The sequence below is a fragment of the Phalangium opilio genome, unplaced genomic scaffold, assembly GCF_054372755.1.
Source record: "Phalangium opilio isolate 3A_F unplaced genomic scaffold, DU_Popi_V2 ptg000087l_1, whole genome shotgun sequence".
In the NCBI taxonomy this organism is placed as follows: Eukaryota; Metazoa; Arthropoda; class Arachnida; order Opiliones; family Phalangiidae; genus Phalangium; species Phalangium opilio.
This window is the reverse complement of record NW_028324192.1, coordinates 1503081-1516269: the sequence shown is the minus strand read 5'-3', so window position 1 is coordinate 1516269 and position 13189 is coordinate 1503081. Positions and strand designations below refer to the sequence as shown.

General features: G+C 34.7%; 2 non-coding genes and 18 pseudogenes across 2 annotated transcripts; all 20 read right to left on the bottom strand.

Moving 5' to 3' along the window:
- Window positions 1-794: 794 nt before the first annotated feature.
- On the bottom strand, window positions 795-913 carry LOC149649773 (5S ribosomal RNA; annotated as a pseudogene).
- A 122-nt stretch (window positions 914-1035) lies between these two features.
- LOC149649772 (5S ribosomal RNA) lies at window positions 1036-1138 on the bottom strand (annotated as a pseudogene).
- Window positions 1139-1750: 612 nt separating this feature from the next.
- Window positions 1751-1869, bottom strand: LOC149649771 (5S ribosomal RNA; annotated as a pseudogene).
- Window positions 1870-2006: 137 nt separating this feature from the next.
- LOC149649770 (5S ribosomal RNA) lies at window positions 2007-2125 on the bottom strand (annotated as a pseudogene).
- Window positions 2126-2247: 122 nt separating this feature from the next.
- Window positions 2248-2350, bottom strand: LOC149649769 (5S ribosomal RNA; annotated as a pseudogene).
- A 359-nt stretch (window positions 2351-2709) lies between these two features.
- Window positions 2710-2828, bottom strand: LOC149649768 (5S ribosomal RNA; annotated as a pseudogene).
- Window positions 2829-3425: 597 nt separating this feature from the next.
- On the bottom strand, window positions 3426-3544 carry LOC149649767 (5S ribosomal RNA; annotated as a pseudogene).
- Window positions 3545-3681: 137 nt separating this feature from the next.
- LOC149649766 (5S ribosomal RNA) lies at window positions 3682-3800 on the bottom strand (annotated as a pseudogene).
- Window positions 3801-3922: 122 nt separating this feature from the next.
- Window positions 3923-4025, bottom strand: LOC149649765 (5S ribosomal RNA; annotated as a pseudogene).
- Window positions 4026-4384: 359 nt separating this feature from the next.
- On the bottom strand, window positions 4385-4503 carry LOC149649764 (5S ribosomal RNA; annotated as a pseudogene).
- Window positions 4504-4625: 122 nt separating this feature from the next.
- LOC149649763 (5S ribosomal RNA) lies at window positions 4626-4728 on the bottom strand (annotated as a pseudogene).
- Window positions 4729-5087: 359 nt separating this feature from the next.
- On the bottom strand, window positions 5088-5206 carry LOC149649762 (5S ribosomal RNA; annotated as a pseudogene).
- Window positions 5207-5329: 123 nt separating this feature from the next.
- LOC149649761 (5S ribosomal RNA) lies at window positions 5330-5448 on the bottom strand (annotated as a pseudogene).
- A 3486-nt stretch (window positions 5449-8934) lies between these two features.
- Window positions 8935-9053, bottom strand: LOC149649760 (5S ribosomal RNA; annotated as a pseudogene).
- A 135-nt stretch (window positions 9054-9188) lies between these two features.
- LOC149649759 (5S ribosomal RNA) lies at window positions 9189-9307 on the bottom strand (annotated as a pseudogene).
- A 583-nt stretch (window positions 9308-9890) lies between these two features.
- LOC149649758 (5S ribosomal RNA) lies at window positions 9891-10009 on the bottom strand (annotated as a pseudogene).
- A 137-nt stretch (window positions 10010-10146) lies between these two features.
- On the bottom strand, window positions 10147-10265 carry LOC149649757 (5S ribosomal RNA; annotated as a pseudogene).
- Window positions 10266-10402: 137 nt separating this feature from the next.
- LOC149649756 (5S ribosomal RNA) lies at window positions 10403-10521 on the bottom strand. Its single transcript, XR_016371619.1, has one exon. It is a non-coding gene; the product is annotated as a 5S ribosomal RNA (ribosomal RNA).
- Window positions 10522-10643: 122 nt separating this feature from the next.
- LOC149649755 (5S ribosomal RNA) lies at window positions 10644-10746 on the bottom strand (annotated as a pseudogene).
- Window positions 10747-10883: 137 nt separating this feature from the next.
- Window positions 10884-11002, bottom strand: LOC149649754 (5S ribosomal RNA). The gene has a single exon (XR_016371631.1). It is a non-coding gene; the product is annotated as a 5S ribosomal RNA (ribosomal RNA).
- Between the last annotated feature and the right edge of the window lie 2187 nt (window positions 11003-13189).

The following is a 13189-nucleotide window of genomic DNA, read 5'->3' as shown; positions in this document are numbered from 1 at the left end:
GGGAAAATCGTTATCTATTTAATTAGCACATACATAAAAAGAAAATAAATATAAAAACCCCAAACATACAAATTCATAAGTATCCGACCCCACATATAAAAATTCAAAAGTTTCCGACCCCACAGATTAAGAGGTACCCCACCCCACATCACCCCGACATTTTAGAGATAAGAATAAATAATAAAAAACTCGGTCTTTCTATCAAGTCTCTATGGTTCAGGTAGTAGAATGTCTGCCTATTGCCCAAGCGACCCGGGTTCGATTCCCGGGTCTGATCTGAAAAAATTTTAATTAAAATTAAATCTCTAACCGAGCCCAGTAACCCCTATGGGTGGGTTGTGGTTATATAAAGTTCCTTTTAAGCTAAAATCTGACGATAACGAAGCGACAACCCCGGCCACTACTACTACTACTACGACGGCTCGGGTCAAACTAAGAGCCTATCGTATACTACGATATGGCTAAAAATAGAATCGTTCACATTTACCAGTACCGACCCTAGTTTAAAAAATATTATTCTGTAATTTAATTAAGATAAAGTTCTGTAGGTTAAGTTTAAAATGAACCTAATGAGTAAGTTACTGTAGTTTATTACTAGATTGATTTTATTCATAATAGGAATGCTATTTTACAAACAATGAAAAAAAAAAACCGAAATGCTAAATTAGCTGGGGTCATCTTATAATGCATATAGTAATACTAATTCTTGTCACTAGAAGGCGGTAAAAACTATATGACTGGGTCATCTTGTTTCATATCTATTAAAATTTAAAAGAGGAAAGAAAAAGTGAAAAAGCCAACGGCACGCAGTGTTCCTAAGTGGTCTCTCTCCCAAGTAGTGACTGCGCTCGACGCTGCTAAACTTCGGTTATCGGACGAGAACCGGTGTATCCAGCGTGATATGGCCGTTGCCGAGAGTGCTAGTTAATAATTTTAATTTAATTAACTTTCATCTTTATAAAACAATAACAAAAAGAAGATATGTTTGCTTTTTTCATATTTGGTGGAATTTGAAAGAGGAAACAAAAGTGAAAAAGCCAACGGCACGCAGTATTCCCAAGTACTGTATGCGCTCGACGCTGCTTAACTTCGGTTATCGGACGAGAACCGGTGTATTCAGCGTGATATGGCCGTTGCCGAGAGTGCTAGGTAATAATTCGAATTTAAATTAAGTGAGACAAATTAACCATCATCTTTTTAAAACAATAACAAAAAGAAAATAAGTTTGCTTTTTTCATATCGGGTTGAATTTAAAAGAGGAAACAAAAGTGAAAAAGCCAACGGCTTGCAGTATTCCCAAGTACTGACTGCGCTCGACGCTGCTAACGTCGGCGATCGGACGAGAACCGGTGTTCTCAGCGTGATATGGCCGTTGCCGAGAGTGCTAGATAATAATTCGAATTTAAATTAAGTGAGACAAATTAACCTTCATCTTTTTAAAACAATAACAAAAAGAAAATATGTTTGCTTTTTTCATATCGGGTGGAATTTAAAAGAGGAAACAAAAGTGAAAAAGCCAACGGCACGCAGTATTCCCAAGTACTGACTGCGCTGGACGCTGCTAACGTCGGCGATCGGACGAGAACCGGTGTTCTCAGCGTGATATGGCCGTTGCCGAGAGTGCTAGTTAATAATTCGAATTTAAATTAAGTGAGACAAATTAACCTTCATCATTTTAAAACAATAACAAAAAACATGTTTGCTTTTTTTTATATCTATTAAAATTTAAAAGAGGAAAAAAAAGTGAAAAAGCCAACGGCACGCAGTGTTCCTAAGTGGTCTCCCTCCCAAGTACTGACTGCGCTCGACGCTGCTTAACATCGGTTATCGGACGAGAACCGCTGTATTCAGCGTGATATGGTCGTTGCCGAGAGTGCTAGTTAATAATTCGAATTTAAATTAAGTGAGACAAATTAACCTTCATCATTTTAAAACAATAACAAAATGAAAACATGTTTGCTTTTTTCATATCTATTAAAATTTAAAAGAGGAAAAAAAAGTGAAAAAGCCAACGGCACGCAGTGTTCCTAAGTGGTCTCCCTCCCAAGTAGTGACTGTGCTCGACGCTGCTTAACATCGGTTATCGGACGAGAACCGGTGTATTCAGCGTGATATGGCCGTTGCCGAGAGTGCTGGTTAATAATTTTAATTTAATTAACTTTCATCTTTATAAAACAATAACAAAAAGAAGATATGTTTGCTTTTTTCATATCGGGTGGAATTTAAAAAAGGAAACAAAAGTGAAAAAGCCAACGGCATGCAGTGTTCCCAAGTACTGACTGCACTCGACGCTGCTTAACTTCGGTTATCGGACGAGAACCGGTGTATTCAGCGTGATATGGCCGTTGCCGAGAGTGCTAGTTAATAATTTGAATTTAATTAACTTTCATCTTTATAAAACAATAACAAAAAGAAGATATGTTTGCTTCTTTCATATCGGGTGGAATTTAAAAGAGGAAACAAAAGTGAAAAACCAACGGAACGCAGTATTCCCAAGTACTGTATGCGCTCGACGCTGCTTAACTTCGGTGATCGGACGAAAACTGGTGTTTTCAGCGTGATATGGCCGTTGCCGAGAGTGCTTGTTAATAATTCGAATTTAAATTAAGTGAGACAAATTAACCTTCATCATTTTAAAACAATAACAAAAAAAACATGTTTGCTTTTTTCATATCTATTAAAATTTATAAGAGGAAAAAAAAGTGAAGAAATCAACGGCACGCAGTGTTCCTAAGTGGTCTTCCTCCCAAGTACTGACTGTGCTCGACGCTGCTTAACATCGGTTATCGGACGAGAACCGGTGTTTTCAGCGTGATATGGCCGTTGCCGAGACGGCTGGTTAATAATTTTAATTTAATTAACTTTCATCTTTATAAAACAATAACAAAAAGAAGATATGTTTGCTTTTTTCATATCGGGTGGAATTTAAAAGAGGAAACAAAAGTGAAAAAGCCAACGGCTTGCAGTATTCCCAAGTACTGACTGCGCTCGACGCTGCTAACGTCGGCGATCGGACGAGAACCGGTGTTCTCAGCGTGATATGGCCGTTGCCGAGAGTGCTAGATAATAATTCGAATTTAAATTAAGTGAGACAAATTAACCTTCATCTTTTTAAAACAATAACAAAAAGAAAATATGTTTGCTTTTTTCATATCGGGTGGAATTTAAAAGAGGAAACAAAAGTGAAAAAGCCAACGGCACGCAGTATTCCCAAGTACTGACTGCGCTGGACGCTGCTAACGTCGGCGATCGGACGAGAACCGGTGTTCTCAGCGTGATATGGCCGTTGCCGAGAGTGCTAGTTAATAATTCGAATTTAAATTAAGTGAGACAAATTAACCTTCATCATTTTAAAACAATAACAAAAAACATGTTTGCTTTTTTTTATATCTATTAAAATTTAAAAGAGGAAAAAAAAGTGAAAAAGCCAACGGCACGCAGTGTTCCTAAGTGGTCTCCCTCCCAAGTACTGACTGCGCTCGACGCTGCTTAACATCGGTTATCGGACGAGAACCGCTGTATTCAGCGTGATATGGTCGTTGCCGAGAGTGCTAGTTAATAATTCGAATTTAAATTAAGTGAGACAAATTAACCTTCATCATTTTAAAACAATAACAAAATGAAAACATGTTTGCTTTTTTCATATCTATTAAAATTTAAAAGAGGAAAAAAAAGTGAAAAAGCCAACGGCACGCAGTGTTCCTAAGTGGTCTCCCTCCCAAGTAGTGACTGTGCTCGACGCTGCTTAACATCGGTTATCGGACGAGAACCGGTGTATTCAGCGTGATATGGCCGTTGCCGAGAGTGCTGGTTAATAATTTTAATTTAATTAACTTTCATCTTTATAAAACAATAACAAAAAGAAGATATGTTTGCTTTTTTCATATCGGGTGGAATTTAAAAAAGGAAACAAAAGTGAAAAAGCCAACGGCATGCAGTGTTCCCAAGTACTGACTGCACTCGACGCTGCTTAACTTCGGTTATCGGACGAGAACCGGTGTATTCAGCGTGATATGGCCGTTGCCGAGAGTGCTAGTTAATAATTTGAATTTAATTAACTTTCATCTTTATAAAACAATAACAAAAAGAAGATATGTTTGCTTCTTTCATATCGGGTGGAATTTAAAAGAGGAAACAAAAGTGAAAAACCAACGGAACGCAGTATTCCCAAGTACTGTATGCGCTCGACGCTGCTTAACTTCGGTGATCGGACGAAAACTGGTGTTTTCAGCGTGATATGGCCGTTGCCGAGAGTGCTTGTTAATAATTCGAATTTAAATTAAGTGAGACAAATTAACCTTCATCATTTTAAAACAATAACAAAAAAAACATGTTTGCTTTTTTCATATCTATTAAAATTTATAAGAGGAAAAAAAAGTGAAGAAATCAACGGCACGCAGTGTTCCTAAGTGGTCTTCCTCCCAAGTACTGACTGTGCTCGACGCTGCTTAACATCGGTTATCGGACGAGAACCGGTGTTTTCAGCGTGATATGGCCGTTGCCGAGACGGCTGGTTAATAATTTTAATTTAATTAACTTTCATCTTTATAAAACAATAACAAAAAGAAGATATGTTTGCTTTTTTCATATCGGGTGGAATTTAAAAGAGGAAACAAAAGTGAAAAAGCCAACGGCATGCAGTGTTCCCAAGTACTGACTGCGCTCGACGCTGCTTAACTTCGGTTATCGGACGAGAACCGGTGTATTCAGCGTGATATGGCCGTTGCCGAGAGTGCTAGTTAATAATTTGAATTTAATTAACTTTCATCTTTATAAAACAATAACAAAAAGAAGATATGTTTGCTTCTTTCATATCGGGTGGAATTTAAAAGAGGAAACAAAAGTGAAAAACCAACGGAACGCAGTATTCCCAAGTACTGTATGCGCTCGACGCTGCTTAACTTCGGTGATCGGACGAAAACTGGTGTTTTCAGCGTGATATGGCCGTTGCCGAGAGTGCTTGTTAATAATTCGAATTTAAATTAAGTGAGACAAATTAACCTTCATCATTTTAAAACAATAACAAAAAAAACATGTTTGCTTTTTTCATATCTATTAAAATTTATAAGAGGAAAAAAAAGTGAAGAAATCAACGGCACGCAGTGTTCCTAAGTGGTCTCCCTCCCAAGTACTGACTGCGCTCGACGCTGCTTAACTTCGGTTATCGGACGAGAACCGGTGTATTCAGCGTGATATGGCCGTTGCCGAGAGTGCTAGTTAATAATTTGAATTTAATTAACTTTCATCTTTATAAAATAATAACAAAAAAGAAGATATGTTTGCTTTTTTCATATCTATTAAAATTTAAAAGAGGAAAAAAAAGTGAAAACGCCAACGGCACGCAGTGTTCCTAAGTGGTCTCCATCCCAAGTACTGACTGCGCACGACGCTGCTTAACTTCGGTTATCGGACGAGAACCGGTGTATTCAGCGTGATATGGCCGTTGCCGAGAGTGCTACCCAGGTAGCAAATTCACGTTGACACAACGTTTAAACGTAGCATTGAATAAACGTGTGTATTATCGTTTTTAAAACGGTGATCATGTCACCTTGAAACACGGTGTTTACACACGTGTTTATTTTGTCGCAAATACATGAGAAATCTCGTCTATTTCTCGTTTTAAAAACGTATATTATAAAGTAGGTTAACGTGGATAAATCGTGCGTTAAACGGTTCCAATTAGGTTTATTTTTCGGGTTATTTGAACGTGTGTAATAAGTTAATCTAACGTGTCTCAAAAGTTTGTTTAATGTGTTTTATAAGTTAGTTGAACCTGTGTATAACGTTGGTTTAACGTGTTTAATAAGTAAATTACAGGTGTTTAATAAGTAAATTACACGTGTTTAATAAGTAAATTACACGTGTTTAATAAGAAAATTACACGTGTTTAATAAGAAAATTACACGTGTTTAATAAGAAAATTACACGTGTTTAATAAGTAAATTACACAAGTTTAATAAGTAAATTACACGTGTTTAATAAGTTAATTGAACCTGTGTTTTAAATAAATTGAACGCGTTTAATAAGCCATTTCAAGTGTCAAAGTCGTTAATTGAGGCGTCTAATCAGATATATGAGCAAGCGAAATAGTTTAATTTTACGTGTGATAAACACGTTAATTAAAAATGTTAAAGACAATAATTGAACGTGTGAAATAGTTTAATTTTACGTGTGATAAACACGTTAATTAAAAATGTTAAAGACAATAATTGAACGTGTGAAATAAGTTAATTGAACGTGTAAATTTGTTTAATTAAACGTTTATAATAAGTTAATTGAACGTGTGCAATAAGTTAGTTGAACGTGGGTAACTAGTTAATAGCATATGTGTAATTATTTAACTCGTGTTCTCAAAGTGGAACCAAAACATTGCCAGTATTAGCTTCGCCATTTTCATTTATATATGCAATTCGAACCAATATCACAGCAATGACAGGACTAATACAAAGCCTAGTTTTCAGTTGTTATGTATAAATTTAGTATAGCTAAATCAAAAGATAACAAGGCTTTTGAAATATTAAAATTAAACGATTTTCTTGTAGTTTTGAAACGAAACATAGCTTTATAGCTATACAACTACTAAAAGAATCGTAATTCCGAAACATATTTACCATATTTTCATTTTATATTTAGCAAAAACGAAAAAACTACAGTTTTGTAAGAGTTCTATTCACGCCAATACAAGGGAAAAAAGCAATAAGGGAGTATTAACCGAGGAGTAGAAACTGAAAACTTCTTATAATTATAAAACTTTATAGCTCAGGCCTATGCATTACATGTCAACAGTTTTTTAAATAAGCTCTAATTCCTACTAGGGCTTTTGTTGTTGATTATGAAAAACCAACCGTCTCTATCCTAAATCGACTTCTCAACAATGTCATAAGTCCCTTACTAACTTTGAATAGAGTTCCCATGATTAGTATTTCAATGGGAAAACGTCTTAATTACTCGCTTCATATTAACTATGAAATGCGTACAGTTCCAACTTCATTACTCGTTCTATATATATTTGATGGATGTCTTTCTAATGAAAGAGGTTTTTCTTAAATAATTAGGGTTATATGAATAATATAAATTATTTTAATTGTCACTATTTTACCTTAATTATAGTTAAGTCGATTTAAGAAACTTTATTCCCAAAATCATTTTAAACATAGCTATTTTTAATGTTAGACTTCTAGTGAACACCTTTTTAAGAATTTTTGTAAATTTAGGGTATATAAGGAGATTGATTCCTAGATAGGCTGATAAGAAAAAATGCAATTGCGTGAACCTCTGGCGAAAGCCCTGCCATCGGGGGCTAGACGTTTCTCGTAACCATAGACGCTCGCCTCGTACATTTTAACCCTAACGACAAGCTAATGTTGCAGATTGGTGTCTATGCGGTATAGACGAAAGACCAGCTCAAGGTGGTGTTTGAAGCCAATAAGAACTGACTGATGTGTATGTGGTATTTTACACGTCCAGCAAAATACCTCCGTGACGTCATCGAAACTCGGAGAGGTGATAACGATTGATTATAGATTTTTGTGACGCAAGACATGTACGAAATATCAACGTTTCCGAAACGTACAGTAATAATGCAAAATTAAGGGTCATTTAAAACCATTTTCACACGTGTTGTGAACGAACTTCTTATAAAGACTTGAATATAAAGGTTTTGTATAAATGTATTTACAACTTTCTCGAAACTTAAATCAAAACGCAAAACTAACAGTCCACTTATCACCATTTCGAAACGTGATTTTAACCTAAAATAAACGTATTAGTTATCACTTTGTATAATCGTTTTAACAACGTTGCCCAAATATACAGTAATAACGCTAAACTAACGGTCAATTGAACACTATTCTCAAACGTGTTACGAACGTAATATATAGTCCTGAAATAAACGCTCTTGTATAAACGTTTAAACACCGTTGCCAAAACATACAGTAATAACGCTAAACTAACGGTCAATTGAACACCATTCCCAAACGTGTTGCAAACGAAACATGTAGACTTGAAATAAACGCTTTAGTTATCACTTTCTATAAACGTGATAACAACGTTGCCGAAACATAAAACAGTAATCACGCTAAACTAACAGCCAATTGAACACTATTCTCAAACGTGTTGCAAACGTAACATGTAGACCTGAAATAAACGCTTTAGTTATCACTTTCTATGAACGTGATAACAACGGTTCCGAAACATACAGTAATAACGCTAAACTAACGGCCAATTGAAAACCATTCCCAAACGTGTTGCAAACGAAACATATAGACTTGAAATAAACGCTTTAGTTATCACTTTCTATAAACGTGATAACAACGTTTCCGAAACATACAGTAATAACGCTAAACTAACGGCCAATTGAACACCATTCCCAAACGCGTTGCAAACGCAACATGTAGACCTGAAATAAACGCTTTAATTATCACTTTGTAAAAACGTGTTATTGACGTTAAGAAAATTCTAAACATCTTGAGGTAACTTATGTACCAAAAATAAACGTTTTTCTTACGTGTGAAGTACACGTGAAACGTTTTCAAAACATTGGCACCAAAAATCTACTTTAAATCAACGTTAATTTGCTACCTGGGTAGTTAATAATTTGAATTTAATTAACTTTCATCTTTATAAAACAATAACAAAAAGAAGATATGTTTGCTTCTTTCATATCGGGTGGAATTTAAAAGAGGAAACAAAAGTGAAAAACCAACGGAACGCAGTATTCCCAAGTACTGTATGCGCTCGACGCTGCTTAACTTCGGTGATCGGACGAAAACTGGTGTTTTCAGCGTGATATGGTCGTTGCGGAGAGTGCTAGTTAATAATTCGAATTTAAATTAAGTGAGACAAATTAACCTTCATCATTTTAAAACAATAACATGAAACATGTTTGCTTTTTTTTATATCTATTAAAATTTAAAAGAGGAAAAAAAGTGAAAAAGCCAACGGCACGCAGTGTTCCTAAGTGGTCTCCCTCCCAAGTACTGACTGCACTCGACGCTGCTGAACTTCGGTAATAGGACGAAAACCGGTGTTTTCAGCGTGATATGGCCGTTGCCGAGAGTGCTAGTTAATAATTCGAATTTAAATTAAGTGAGACAAATTAACCTTCATAATTTTAAAACAATAACAAAAAAAACATGTTTGCTTTTTTCATATCTTTTAAAATTTAAAAGAGGAAAAAAAAGTGAAAAACCCAACGGCACGCAGTGTTCCTAAGTGGTCTCCCTCCCAAGTACTGACTGCGCTCGACGCTGCTTAACTTCGGTGATCGGACGAGAACCGGTGTACTCAGCGTGTTATGGCCGTTGCCGAGAGTGCTAGTTAATAATTTGAATTAAATCAACTTTCATCTTTATAAAACAGTAACAAAAAGAAGATATGTTTGCTTTTTTCATATCGGGTGGAATTTAAAAGAGGAAACAAAAGTAAAAAACCAACGGCACGCAGTATTCCCAAGTACTGACTGCGCTCGACGCTGCTAACGTCGGCGATCGGACGAGAACCGGTGTTCTCAGCGTGATATGGCCGTTGCCGAGAGTGCTAGTTAAAAAATTCGAATTTAAATTAAGTGAGACAAATTAACCTTCATCTTTATAAAACAATAACAAAAAGAAGATATGTTTGCTTTTTTCATATCGGGTGGAATTTAAAAGAGGAAACAAAAGTGAAAAAGCCAACGGCACGCAGCATTCCCAAGTACTGACTGCGCTCGACGCTGCTAACGTTGGCGATCGGACGAGAACCGGTGTTCTCAGCGTGATATGGCCGTTGCCGAGAGTGCTAGATAATAATTCGAATTTAATTAACCTTCATCTTTATAAAACAATAACAAAAAGAAGATATGTTTGCTTTTTTCATATCTATTGGAATTTAAAAGTGGAAAAAAAGTGAAAAACCAACGGCACGCAGTGTTCCTAAGTGGTCTCCCTCCCAAGTACTGACTGCGCTCGACGGTTCTTAACTTCGGTGATAGGAGTAGAACCGGTGTTTTCAGCGCGATATGGCCGTTGGCGAGAGTGCTAGTTAATAATTCGAATTTAAATTAAGTGAGACAAATTAACCTTCATCTTTTTAAAACAATAACAAAAAGAAAATAAGTTTGCTTTTTTCATATCTATTGGAATTTAAAAGAGGAAAAAAAAGTGAAAAAGCCAACGGCACGCAGTGTTCCTAAGTGGTCTCCCTCCCAAGTACTGACTGCGCTCGACGCTTCTTAACTTCGGTGATAGGACTAGAACCGGTGTTTTCAGCGCGATATGGCCGTTGCCGAGAATGCTAGTTAATAATTCGAATTTAAATTAAGTGAGACAAATTAACCTTCATCTTTTTAAAACAGTAACAAAAAGAAAATAAGTTTGCTTTTTTCATATCTATTGGAATTTAAAAGAGGAAAAAAAAGTGAAAAAGCCAACGGCACGCACTGTTCCCAAGTGGTCTGCCTCCCAAGTACTGACTGCGCTCGACGCTGCTTAACTTCGGTGATCGGACGAGAACCGGTGTTTTCAGCGTGATATGGCCGTTGCCGAGAGTGCTATTTAATAATTTGAATTTAATTAACCTTCATCTTTATAAAACAATAACAAAAAGAAGATATGTTTGCTTTTTTCATATCTATTGGAATTTAAAAGAGGAAACAAAAGTGAAAAAGCCAACGGCACGCAGTATTCCCAAGTACTGTATGCGCTCGACGCTGCTTATCTTCGGTGATCGGACGTGAACCGGTGTTTTCAGCGTGATATGGCCGTTGCCGAGAGTGCTAGTTAATAATTCGAATTTACATTAAGTGAGACAAATTAACCTTCATCATTTTAAAACAATAACAAAAAGAAAACCTGTTTGCTTTTTACATATCTATTAAAATTTAAAAGAGGAAAAAAAAGTGAAAAAGCCAACGGCACGCAGTGTTCCTAAGTGGTCTCCCTCCCAAGTACTGACTGCGCTCGACGCTGCTTAACTTCGGTGATCGGACTAGAACCGGTGTTTTCAGCGTGATATGGCCGTTGCCGAAAGTGCTAGTTAATAATTCGAATTTAAATTAAGTGAGACAAATTAACCATCTTTCTAAAACAATAACAAAAAGAAAACATGTTTGCTTTTTTCATATCCATCCATAACAATACTCATTAAAAGTGATTTCATCTCGATTGATCAATAAATAAAAATGAACCTCGATTTTTAATAAAATTTTCAAAATCGACGTTTCTCGGCCAGAGAAGCACATTTTGAGAATTTTTTCACTATTTTCAAATATAACCACTGAAACCATTTTTTTTGTACTTTTTGCTTTAATTCAAGCAAATATAACGATACTCATCCAAAAAACTGTTAAAATTCAATTTCCAATAAGAAATCGTTGTCACGGATTTTGTATCTTGAAGAAAAAAACATGCGATTTTTTCAGTACACTATTTAAGGAATTTTTTCCTGGACAAATTTTTGACCGAATTCAGCTTTATTACCTATAAAATACTCATTAAAAGTGATTTCATCTGGATTGATCAATAAATAAAAATGAACCTCGATTTTTAATAACATTTTCAAAATCGACGTTTCTCGGCCAGAGAAGCACATTTTGAGAATTTTTTCACTTTTTTAAAATATAACCACTGAAACCACTATTTTTGTACTTTTTGCTTTAATTCAAGCAAATGTAACGATATTCATTCAAAAAACTGTTCAAATTCAATTTTCAATAAGAAATCGTTGTCACGGATTTTGTATCTTGAAGAAAAAAAACATGCGATTTTTTCGGTACACTTTTTAATGCATTTTTTTCTGGACAAATGTTTGACGGAAGTCAAATTAATTACCAATAAAATACTCATTAAAAGTGATTTCATTTCGATTGATCAATAAATAAAAATGAACCTCGATTTTTAATAACATTTTCAAAATCGACGTTTCTCGACCAGAGAAAAACATTTTGAGAATTTTTTCACTATTTTAAAATATAACCATTGAAACCATTATTTTTGTACTTTTTGCTTTAATTCAAGCAAATATAACGATATTCATTCAAAAAACTGTTAAAATTCAATTTCCAATAAGAAATAGTTGTCACGGATTTTGTATCTTGAAGAAAAAAAACATGCGATTTTTTCGGTACACTTTTTAATGCATTTTTTTCTGGACAAATGTTTGACCGAATTCAAATAAATTACCTATAAAATACTTATTAAAAGTGATTTCATTTCGATTGATCAATAAATAAAAATGTACCTCGATTTTTAATAACATTTTCAAAATCGACGTTTCTCGGCCAGAGAAAAACATTTTGAGAATTTTTTCACTATTTTAAAATATAACCATTGAAACCATTATTTTTGTACTTTTTGCTTTAATTCAAGAAAATATAACGATATTCATACAAAAACTGTTAAAATTCAATTTCCAATAAGAAATCGTTGTCACGGATTTTGTATCTTGAAGAAAAAAAACATGCGATTTTTTCGGTACACTTTTTAATGAATTTTTTTCTGGACAAATTTTTGATCGAATTCAGCTTAATTCCCTATGAAACACTAATTAAAAGTGATTTCATCTCGATTGAACAATAAATAAAAATGTACCTCGAGTTTTAATAACATTTTCAAAATCGACGTTTCTCGGCCAGAGAAGCACATTTTGAGAATTTTTTCACTATTTTCAAATATAACCACTGAAACCAATATTTTTATACTTTTTTCTTTAATTCAAGCAAATGTAACGATATTCATTCAACAAAGTGTTAAAATTCAATTTTTCAATAAGAAATCGTGGTCACGGATTTTGTATCTTGAAGAAGAAAAACATGCGATTTTTTCGGTACACTTTTGAATGCATTTTTTCTGGAGAAATGTTTGACCGAATTCAGCTTAATTCCCTATAAAACACTCATTGAAAGTGATTTCATCTCGATTGAACAATAATTAAAAATTTACCTCGATTTTTAATAACATTTTCAAAATCGACGTTTCACGGCCAAAGAAGCATACTTTGAGTATTTCTTCACTATTTTGAAATATATTCATTGAAACCATTATTTTTATACTTTTTGCTTTAATTCAAGCAATGTAACGATATTCATTCAAAAAACTGTTAAATTTCAATTTTCAATAAGAAATCGAATTCACGGATTTTGTGTCTTGAAGAAGAAAAACCTGCGATTTTTTCGGTACTTTTTTGAATGAATTTTTTTCTGGAGAAATTTTTG